Source organism: Pristiophorus japonicus, chromosome 15, assembly GCF_044704955.1.
Source record: "Pristiophorus japonicus isolate sPriJap1 chromosome 15, sPriJap1.hap1, whole genome shotgun sequence".
NCBI lineage: Eukaryota > Metazoa > Chordata > Chondrichthyes > Pristiophoridae > Pristiophorus > Pristiophorus japonicus.
The window spans coordinates 126,740,058-126,752,240 of record NC_091991.1 but is presented as its reverse complement, the minus strand read 5'-3'; positions in this window follow the sequence as shown (position 1 = coordinate 126,752,240).

Genomic DNA, 12,183 nt, shown 5'->3' with positions numbered 1-12,183 from the left:
CACCAGAATCTTACGGGTCATCATATTTGTATATCCATTGGAGCAGTCATTGGTATAAATCCTGTGGGAAAACTGAAGGGAGCCGATATTGCCCCCTTCTGGTGCCCTATTAGCGCCTCCGGTAATGGGACGCAATGGCCTTTGTGCCCGGGTCAGGAGGTGGTGGCGCCTCTGGCGAAATTGCCCCAGAGATTTTGGGGGCGATTTGCCGGTAGTGCCGCGCCCCGTGATTTGCTCCCCGGGCCGGCGCACGCTCGGCGATGATGTCATCGGCGTGTGCACCAACCCCTTTGCGGCTCGTGGGGGAGGTTGACATTCCTCGGGGAGCCTCTTAAAGGGGAGGCCATGCTCACCTTGGGCTGCCATTTTATTTTGTTGGCCTACTCTTTGGTCAGCCCGACATCATGCAGCCGAGCACTCCCTTTAGGGCGGCGGGCCGTTGGCTCGGTCGAGAGCATCCTTGGTGGCCCAGTGGCGGCCACCAAAGGACCTGCAGAGTGTGCAGCGGCCCTCCCGTTTAACTAAAGCTACGTGGAGCTTGCAGCATGAACTCAGTGCTGTGTTGACGCCCCGGGAGCGCCCTTCCAACAAGGTGGGGCGCCCGAGACAGAAAAGATAATTGCATGCTGGGGGTGGGACATCCGGCCCGGGCAGTAAAAGTCCCGAGCCCGGAAGGTTACCGGCACCAAATGGGACGCGAGGCAATTTCAGCCCCAAGAAATGTGCTGGGATGCTTGGAAATTAGAGTACAATTTTTTAAAAGGCAGTTCTGGCTTAAGATTTCACCAGTTGGCTGGGGAAGCAACATGTCAGGGGGAAAGAGTCAGGTCAATAGGTTGACTGGATGTCTTATGATTGCTGTTGTGCCACTTTACAAGAATGCCGAACACAGTTCAACCCGAAGGCATCAGAGCACGGCAGAGACAGAAAAGATGTCATTATTTCACTAAGTCAACCCTGCAAACCCTGCTGGACAAAATAGAGCAGAAGGGAGACAGAGCGTTGGGTATTTGTGGCTGGGAACCTACCAAAGAGATCACTGGGGACATATGGAGGGAAGTGACACTAACAGCGAGTAACAACTCTCTTCTCCCCAGGCCTGCAAATAAGAGCTGCAAATAATTTTCCAGGGAAGACAACATAAGACACTGCCCTCTTATTTTTTATTCCTTGGGCACGAGCACATTCTTCAGCCTCTAAAAGTAACAGCTGTAACCCTTCACAATGCACTCTGGTTAAGGGAGGCACTCATTTGGGATCTTACAATATGGCTATTTTCTTAACAGCAATTATTTGCATGCACAACCCTAAAGCCCCTTCCTCCATTTTTACAGGGTGTTACCCACCGCTTCTCTTATTTCACTGATCCGAGGACATTTGACACACACTCCTCAAATTGCCAGCATTATTCAAATTTGTTGCAAGAGAACATGGCGTACAATGCCTACCTGCGTGCGGGAAACCACCTAAAACACAAAGTTCAGCCATGGAGCTCACATAGGTGCACTCTGCTCTTGCTGTGGGGGATGGAAGCGATGAGGGCAAACTACCAGCACCAAGTTAACATAGAAACATAGAAACATAGAAAATAGGTGCAGGAGTAGACAATTCGGCCCTTCGAGCCTGAACCACCATCCAAAAAGATCATGGCTGATCATTCACCTCAGTACCCCTTTCCTGCTTTCTCTCCATACCCCTTGATCCCTTTAGCTGTAAGGGCCATATCTAACTCTCCCTTGAATATATCCAATGAACTGGCATCAACAACTCTCTGCGGTAGGGAATTCCGCAGGTTAACAACTCTCTGAGTGAAGAAGTTTCTCCTCATCTCAGTCCTAAATGGCCTACCCCTTATCCTTAGACTGTGTCCTCTGGTTCCGGACTTCCCCAACATTGGGAGCATTCTTCCTACATCTAACCTGTCCAGTCCCGTCAGAATTTTATATGTTTCTATGAGGAACTCCAGTGAATACAGGCCCAGCCGATTCAGTCTCTCCACATAGGTCAGTCCTGCCATCCCGGGAATCAGTCTGGTGAACCTTCGCTGCACTCCTTTAATAGCAAGAACGTCCTTCCATAGTTCCATAGATTAGGAGACCAAAACTGAACACAATATTCCAGGTGAGGCCTCACCAAGGCCCTGTACAACTGCAGTAAGACCTCCATGCTCTTATACTCAAATCCCCTTGCTATGAAGGCCAACATACCATTTGCCTTCTTCGCCGCCTGCTGTACCTGCATGCCAACTTTCAATGACTGATGTATCATGACACCCAGGTCTCGTTGCACCTTCCCTTTTCCTAATCTGTCACCATTCAAATAATATTCTGTCTTCCTGTTTTTGCCCCCAAAGTGGATAACCTCACATGTATTCACATTATACTGCATCTGCCATGCATTTGCCCACTCACCTAACCTGTCCAAGTCACCCTGCAGCCTCTTAGCATCCTCCTCACAGCTCACACCGCCACCCAGCTTAGTGTCATCTGCAAACGTGGAGATATTACACTCAATTCCTTCAACTAAATCATTGATGTATATTGTACAGAGCTGGGGTCCCAACACTGAGCCCTGCGGCACTCCACTAATCACTGCCTGCCATTCTGAAAAGGACCCGTTTATCTCGACTCTCTGCTTCCTGTCTGCCAACCAGTTCTCTATCCACGTCAGTACATTACCCCCAATACCATGTGCTTTAATTTTGCACACCAATCTCTTGTGTGGGACCTTGTCAAAAGTCTTTTGAAAGTCCAAATACACCACATCCACTGGTTCTCCCTTGTCCACTCTACTAGTTACATCCTCAAAAAATTCCAGAAGATTTGTCAAGCACGATTTCCCTTTCATAAATCCATGCTGACTTGCACCAATCCTGTCACTGCTTTCCAAATGTGCTGCTATTTTATCTTTAATAATTGATTCCATCATTTTCCCCACTACTGATGTCAGGCTAACCGGTCTATAATTACCCGTTTTCTCTCTCCCTCTTTTTTTAAAAAGTGGTGTTACATTAGCTACTCTCCAGTCCATAGGAACTGATCCAGAGTCGATAGACTGTTGGAAAATGATCACCAATGCATCTACTATTTCTAGGGCCACTTCCTTAAGTATTCTGGGATGCAGATTATCAGGCCCTGGGGATTTATCGACCTTCAATCCCATCAATTTCCCTCAAACAATTTCCCACCCAATAATGATTTCCTTCAGTTCCTCCTTCTCACTAGATCCTTGGTCCCCGAGTATTTCCGGAAGGTTATTTGTGTCTTCCTTCGTGAAGACAGTACCAAAGTATTTGTTCAACTGGTCTGCCATTTCTTTGTTCCCCATTATAAATTCACCTGATTCTGACTGCAAGAGACCTACATTTGCCTGCACTAATCTTTTTCTCTTCATATGTCTATGGAAGCTTTTGCAGTCAGTTTTTATGTTCCCGGCCAGCTTCCTCTCATACTCTATTTTCCCCCTCCGAATTAAAACCTTTGTCCTCCTGTGCTGAATTCTAAATTGCTCCCAGTCCTCAGGTTTGCTGCTTTTTCTGGCCAATTTATATGCCTCTTCCTTGGATTTAATACTATCCTTAATTTCCCTTGGTAGCCATGGTTGAGCCACCTTCCGCGTTTTATTTTTACTCCAGACAGGGATGTACAATTGTTAAAGTTCATCCATATGAACTTTAAATGTTTGCTATTGCCTATGCATCGTCAACCCTTTAAGTATCATTCACCAGTCTATTCTAGCCAATTCACGTCTCATACCATCAAAGTTACCTTTCCCTAAGTTCAGGATCCTAGTCTCTGAATTAACTGTGTCACTCTCCATCTTAATAAAGAATTCTATCATATTATGGTCACTCTTCCCCAAGGGGCCCCGCACAACAAAATTGCTAATTAGTCCTTTCTCATTACACAAGACCCAGTCTAGGATGGCCTGCCCTGTATTTGGTTCCTCGACATATTGGTCTAGAAAACCATCCCTAATACACTCCAGGAAATCCTCCTCCACCTTATTGCTACCAGTTTGGTTAGCCCAATCTATATGTAGATTAAAGTCACCCATGATAACTGCTGTACCCTTATTGCATCCATCCCTAATTTCTTGTTTGATGCTGTCCCCAACCTCACTACTACTGATTGGTGGTCTGTACACAACTCCCACTACCATTTTCTGCCCTTTGGTATTCCATAGCTCCACCCGTACAGATTCCACATCATCCACGCTAATGTCCTTCCTTACTACTGCGTTGATTTCCTCTTTAACTGGCAACGCTTCCCCACTTCCTTTTCCTTTCTGTCTATCCTTCCTGAATGTTGAATACCCCTGGATGTTGAGTTCCCAGCCTTGGTCACCCTGGAGCCATGTCTCCATGATGCCAATTATATCATATTCATTAATTGCTGCCTGTGCAGTTAATTCGTCCACCTTATTACGAATACTCCTCGCATTGATGCACAGAGCCTTCAGGCTTGTCTTTTTAACACACTTTGCCCCTTTAGAATTTTGCTTTAATGTGGCCCTTTTTGATTTTTGCCTTGGGTTTGTCTGCCCTCCACTTTTACTTTTCTTCTTTCTATCTTTTGTTTCTGCCCCCATTCTACTTCCCTTTGTCTCCCTGCCATATTAGTTTAACCATTCCCCAACAGCACTAGCAAACACTCCCCCTAGGACATTGGTTCCAGTCCTGCCCAGGTGCAGACCGTCTGGTTTGTACTTGTCCCACCTCCCCCTGAACCAGTTCCAATGTCCCAGGAATTTGAATCCCTCCCTTCAGCACTTCTCCTCAAGCCACGTATTCATCTGAGCTATCCTGCGATTCCTACTCTGACTAGCACGTGGCACTGGTAGCAATCCTGAGATTACTCCCTTTGAGGTCCTACTTTTTAATTTAACTCCTAGCTCACTAATTCATCTTGTAGGACCTCATCCTGTTTTTTTACCTATTTCGTTGGTACCTACATGCACCAAGATAATTGGCTGTTCACCCTCCCCCTCCAAAATGTCCTGCAACCGCTCTGAGACATCCTTGACCCTTGCACCAAGGAGGCAACATACCATCCTGGAGACTCGATTGCGGCCGCAGAAACGTCTATCTATTCCCCTTACAATAGAAGCCTCTACCACTATAGCTCTCCCAATCTTTTTCCTGCCCTCCTGTGCAGCAGAGCCACCCACGGTGTCATGGACTTGGCCGCTGCTGCCCTCACCTGATGAGTCATCCCCCCAGCAGTACCCTAAATGGTGTATCTGTTTTGAAGGGGGATGACTGCAGGGGGCCCCTGCACTACCTTCCTTCCACTGCTCTTCTTGTTGGTCTCCCATTCCCTCTCTGTCTGTGTAACCTTTACCTGTGGTAAGACCAACTCACTAACCATGCTATTCATGGTATCCTCAGCATCGCGGATGGTCCAGAGTGAATCCACCCACAGCTCCAGTGCCGCAATGCAGTCTGTCAGGAGCTGCAGCAGGATACACTTCCCACACACTGGAAGCATCTCTGAGTTCCCACTTAGTACAGGAGGAGCATGACACGTGTCTGAGTTCTCCTGCCATGACTTAACCCCAAGATTAACTTAATTTGACAACAACAATGATAAAGGTTACCGACTGATAGAGGAAAAGAAAAAGAAAAACTACTCACCAATCACCAGCCAATCACTTATCCCCTTGGCTGTGATGTCACCTTTCGATTTCTTTCTACTTCTTTGTTTACCTTCTGCCCCTGCACCAGCTGGTCTCTCCGATGCTGCTCCGGACTCCTACTGCTCGAACTCCCGCCCCCGCTGACTGTTGGGCCTTTTATAGGTCACTCCGACTCTGCCCCGGACTCCCGCTGCTCGAACCAGAGCGACTGAACTCCAACAATGTCAAACTGGCATCTCGATGAAGAAGTTTCACAGCCTGCATAATCCTAAGGGGGTGATGCTCACCCATTCTCAGTTTGTACCCTCCTTTCCTATAAATCCACCACAATAACAGAAAGCATAGGAGTATAACGAGAAGGAAAATGATGATGAGGAGAAGGAACAGGAACAGAGGCACCATTTCTTATTGAACTATGACGATGAAGACTAGGAGGATGATAATGAAAAGGGAGATGAAGTCAGACTCAAGATCGCCTCGGAGTTTCTGCAGAGACCTTTTGCCACTTGTTCCTCTGCCACAACCCAGTGACCTCACCACCTACATTGTTGCCTTTTCATTCCATGCGCCAACTCGGATTCTATCGCTCGGGGTATTAGATAGTGTTAGTCAGGAAGTAGCATCAGGTGATTCACAGAGGATGAGTAAGCCAGAGCAGTGGGGAACGGGTGAGAAAAAAAAAGTGCCGCTCAGAACTCAGAAGAATGCTTCAGGAACAACATTCCTATTTGGAGGGACTGAGTTCAGTCAATGAGGCTGTGCAGCAACAGGTGTGTCCTTTGAATCCGCAACTCTTTGTGGAAACACAGGGAACCTTCATCTTTGTTGCAGACATCAATGGAATGTGTGTCAGCTTCATTTGAATCTGCAGCATCCCCTCCCCCACACCATAAGAAGTGGCCAGGGACTCACAGACTCCTCCATCTCCGCAGAAGCACAGACTGTAGTACTGGTGCCAATTGGAAATAGAATAGCCAGCACCCTGCGTACTGGCTTCCATGTGAGCTGTGATGCATGCTGCTGTCTTTCAGGCTCTGATAGGTACCCTCTGACAGCAGAGTTGCCATTCCCTGGAGCATTCGGAGTGGGGAAGAGATTCTGTGTGTAGAGGAGTAATGAAATGCCAGCTCAGTAAGGTAACTAATACTGTAGGATAATGTTCAAGAACCTTTTCCCTCATTTCCACTTTGATTGTTTTTTGTCCTTCATACATCAAACTCTGAAGCACCAAACTCTATATGAATAGGGCTCCTGAACCAAAGGACGAATACAGCCCAGGGCCGACCACTGCGCAACTTCCTCTCAGCTTAGCACCCGCCACTTCTCAGTGGGAGCACTTTCCCTGGGATCAACATTAATGATTCAATTGCCTGTGGAAATCTGATGCACTGGTAGATGGTTCAACCATGGAAAATGCACCTCACAGACTCTCCAAATCTGAGGTGTGATACTATTCGCAAACTCAGCTGATGCTGGTAGTATGTTTACTCTAACTTCCAAGTTTGCAGAACCAATCTTGGCACAAAAAAAAGCAATTAATACAAAAGCTACAAGCCTATGTTAGCCAAAACTTTAGTAACTGCCATTGATCCCCATAAGTTGGTGTTTTACAACCATGGAAGCAGGTGTTGGTATTATTTAGCTTAATTGTGATTCACAAGTCTCTTATTCTCGAGGTTTAATGATCTTCAAAATAAAAACTGATATTCACTATTGTTCACTAAATTTACATTTTTGGGGGCTTCCCCCTCCCCCCAGCTCTTAATTTTCAGAGAGTGCTAAAACTGGAAACGGAAAAATGCCTCGCACAGAAGTGGTCATTTGGCCCATTGTACTGTGCTGGCTCTTTCAAAGAGCTTTTCAATTACTCCCGCTCCCCTGCTCTTTCCCCACAGCCCTGCAAATGTTTCCTTTTCAAGTAGTTATCCCCCAAATTCCCTTTTGAAAGTTACTATTGAATCTGTTTCCACCCCCCTTTCAGACAGTGCATTTCATATCACAACTCGCTGCATAAAAATAATTCACCTCATCTCTGCTCTTGTTCTTTTGCCAAGTACCCTCAATCTGAGTCCTCTGGTTACTGACCCTTCTGCCACTGGAAAAAGTTTCTCCTTATTTACTCTATCAAAACTATTCAAAATTTTGAACAACCCCATTAAATCTCCCCTTAACCTTCTCTGTTCGAAGGAGAACAATCTCAGCTTCTCCAGTCTCTCCACATTCCCTCATTCTTGGTATCATTCTAGTAACCCATTTCTGCATGCTCTCCAAAGCCGTGACATCCTAAAATGTGGTGCCTAGAATTGGACACAATACCCTAGCTAAGGCCAAATCAGTGCTATAAAGGTTTAGTGTATTTTCTTGTTTTTGTACACTAACCTATTAATAAAGCCAAGGATCTTGTATGGTTTTTTAACAGTGTGAGCAACTTGTTCTGCCACCTTCGAAGATTTGCGTATGTCAACCCCTAGACCTCTGTTCCTGTATCCCCTTTAGAATTGTATTTAGTTTATATTGCCTCTCGTCATTCTACCTACCAAACTACATCACTTTGCACTTCTCTGCATTAAATTTCATCTTCCATGTGTTTGCCCATTTCACCAGCCTGCCGATATCCTCCTGAAGTCTGTTATTATGCTCCTTGCTGTTAACTACATTTCCAAGTTCTGTGTCATCTGCAACTTTGCAATAATGCCTCTTTTATCCAGGTCATTAACATATATATTATATGGGGGATACCACTGTACATTTCCATCCCCGGTCTGAAAAACAACCGTTCACCACTCTGCTTTCTGTCCCTTAGCCAATTTTGTATCCACACTGCCACTGCCTCTTTAATCCAATGGACTTCAATTTTGCTTTCAAGTCTATTATGTCGCAATTCACCTACCTTCCAATAATCAAGCACAACTACCTCTTTGTCCTGGGTCAACAGGCAGCCAGTTGCAAACTGGGCGACCTACCATATTATATTTCTGTTGCTCGTTTTCAGCACTTTCTCAGTAAGCAGGATGACCAGGATCTCCACAGCAGTGCAGCAGTAGTCTCTGCAAAAAGTGACTGATTGTTCATTGCCAAGTAACCCATGCTGAATGTTTCTTTAATGAAAATGGCAGCACTTTGAAGAAAATCCACATTGTCAGCTTTATAGCCAACAAATTGAAAGAGACAGTAACAGCGATCTGCTGAAATCTATTTTATTATAATTTGTGGGTAAATGTCCTGAACATCTCAAATTGAATAAAACCAATGCCTATCAGTGCACATCTGTTGAGTTTTTTTTTCTTGCAATGTGGACAACACTTGCCAGGCTGTATTTATTGTCCATCCCTGGTTGCCCTGAGTAACATGTAGGGTGGATCAAGTAGAGATGGCAGGGTCCCTTCCATGAAGCACATTAGTGACAAATTTCTTCCTTCCAAAATATATCACTTCACCCTTCTGTCTGAAATTTCAACTGCCATGTGTCTGCCCATCTCATCAGCTGTCTGTGTCCTCCTGCAGTCTGCTACAATCCTCCCCACTGTTTGCTATATTCCTAAGTTTTGTGTCACTTGCAAACTTTTGAAATTGTGCCCCCTGTACCCAATTACAAGATTTCATCCTATATCCATTTACCAGCTTAGGGCCAGAAACTCGATGCAGCCTATCAGGCCTTGGGGATTTATCGGCCTTCAATCCCATCAATTTCCCTAACACAATTTCCTGACTAATAAGGATTTCCTTCAGTTCCTCCTTTTCACCAAGCCCTCAAACCCTTAGTCCGAAAGGTTATTTGTGTCTTCCTTTGTGAAGGCAGCACCAAATTATTTGTTCAATTGGTCTGCCACTTTTTTGTTCCCCATTATAAATTAATCTGATTCTGTCTGCAAAGTACCTACATTGGTCTTCACTAATCTTTTTCTCTTCACATATCTATAGAAGCTTTTGCAGTCAGTTTTTATGTTCTCTGCAAGCTTCCTCTCATACTTTATTTCCCCCCTCCTAATTAGACCCTTTGTCCTCCTGTGTTGAATTCTACATTTCTCCCAGTCCTCAGGTTTGCTGCTTGTTCTCATCAATTTATATGCCTCTTCCTTGGATTTACTATCCCTAATTTCCCTTGTTAGCCACAGTTGAGCTACCTTCACTGTTTTATTTTTACTCCAGACAAGGATGTACAATTGTTGAAGTCCATCCATGTAATCTATAAATGTCTGCCATTGCCTATCCACTGTCAACCCTTTAAGTATCATTTGCCAGTCTATCCTAGCCAATTCACGTCTCATACCATCGAAGTTACCTTTCCCTAAGTTCAGGACCCTAGTTTCTGAATTAACTGTGTCACTCTCCATCTTAATAAAGAATTCTACCATATTATGGTCACTCTTCCCCAGAGGGCTTCGCACAACAAGATTGCTAATTAGTCCTCTCTCATTACACAACACCCAGTTTAGGATAGCCAGCTCTCTAGTTGGTTCCTCAACATATTGGTCTCGAAAGCCATCCCTAATACACTCCAGGAAATCCTCTTCCTCCGCATTGCTACCAACTTGGTTAACCCAATCTATATGTAGATTAAAGTCGTCTATGCTAACTGCTGTACCTTTATTGCATGCATCCCTAATTTCTTGTTTGATGCCATCTCCAATCTCACTACTACTGTTTAGTGGTCTGTACACAACTCCCACTAGCTTTTTCTGCCCTTTGGTATTCTGCAGCTCTACCCATACAGATTCCACATCATCTAAGCTAATGTCCTTTGTTACTATTGCGTTAATTTCCTCTCTAACCAGCAACGCTACCCCATCTCCTTTTCCTTTCTGTCTATCCTTCCTGAATGTTGAATACCCTGGATGTTGAGTTCCCAGCCTTGGTCACCCTGGAGCCACGTCACCGTAATCCCACTTATATCATAATCATTAATAACTGCTTGCGCAGTTAATTCATCCACTATTTTCCGAATACTCCTCGCATTGAGGCACAGAGCCTTCAGGCTTGTCTTTTTAACACTCTTTGTCTCTTTAGAATTTTGCTGTAAGGTGGCCCTTTTTGATTTTTGCCTTGTGTTTCTCTGCCCTCCACTTTTACTATTCTCCTTTCTATCTTTTGCTTCTGCCCCCATTTTGTTTCCCTCTGTCTCCCTGCATAGGTTCCCATCCCCCTGCCATATTAGTTTAACCCCTCCCCAACAGCACTAGCAAACTCTCCCCCCAGGACATTGGTTACGGTCTTGCCCAGGTGCAGACCGTCCGGTTTGTACTGGTCCCACTTCCCCAGAACCGGTTGCAATGTCCCAGGAATTTGAATCCCTCCCTCTTGCACCACTCCTCAAGCCACGTATTCATCTGAGCTATTCTGCTATTTCTACTCTGACTAGCACGTGGCCCCCTTACCGCCCCAGGAAGTGGACGTTTGAACGATCCACCTCCGTCCGGGGGTGGTAACCTATCAGGCATGGCGGGATTTCCGCGCCTGGTGCAAAGTTTCGCACCTCCCAGATGTTACTGCCCCTAAACGGAGCGATAATAAATTTCACCCCAGTTTGTAAGAATAAAAGTGTTCAGTAAAACATTGATTCTGTGTCTGTATAAATGTTAAAAAAATGAGATTATACAAAAAGACAGATTTGAAAGATTCAAAATGGAAGCTCAGAGACTCTCAGCATGCTGTTTGTGTATTGTGTTAATTGGAAAGCCATTGATCTAATCAAGGAATGCCGCCAGACAGAATCATGGGTGAGGAGAGCCAATAAAGAACTGCCCTGGAACCGAGATCCAATTCTGGGGCTTTCTGAAGAACAATGGCTTTGAAAGGTATAAGAACTCGCCAAAGGTTTTTCTCTCTCTTCTTCTCTCCTGAGCACACGCAGACCACCTGCTGAAGACCAGCCGAAACAGCAAGCCATGTGCTCAGCCAGCCAGCCGGAGGAAAGTGACATATACCTTTTTATAAGTCTTTATTGTAACATTGTACCTGTTGTAACTAAGTCGATCCGTAGGGTAACTGACGACTGCTGATAAATGTGCATGTGTGTGTGTTTAATAAACTATTGTTTTTAATTTAATGCTAGAGATTTAGAAATCTTACACATCTGGCAAGACAGCTTTTTGATGATTCTTTTGAACAATTGGAAATTTTGGGAGTTGCGATTCTAACCTATGTTGCGAAGCATAACTTATAAACGATTAAACGGATCGGGAGAGGTTGCGTCTTAGGAGCAGTCATCTTGATAGTTGTAGCTGTTTAAATGGGGACCCACCAGTAGTTATATTCAAAAGACACAGGATGAAGGGATCGGTCATGAACAGAAAGCCAACAATAAAAAGAAATGTTGAGCTAGTTTATCAGGAGAAGTTGTCCAAAAAGTTCCCGATACAAGACATAGAAGAGTTAAAGGCATAGGCACGGTACCTCCACAAGGGTCAACCTGCGTGCTTTGGGGAACTTGTGGCACTTATCCAGGAGAAAGTAGATAAAGGAGAGCTAAGGCCAAAATGGGCAAACGGTCTTGTGGCATTTAGTGCATTTTATTGTGCCCGCATTCTCCACCAATTTGTAAGATAT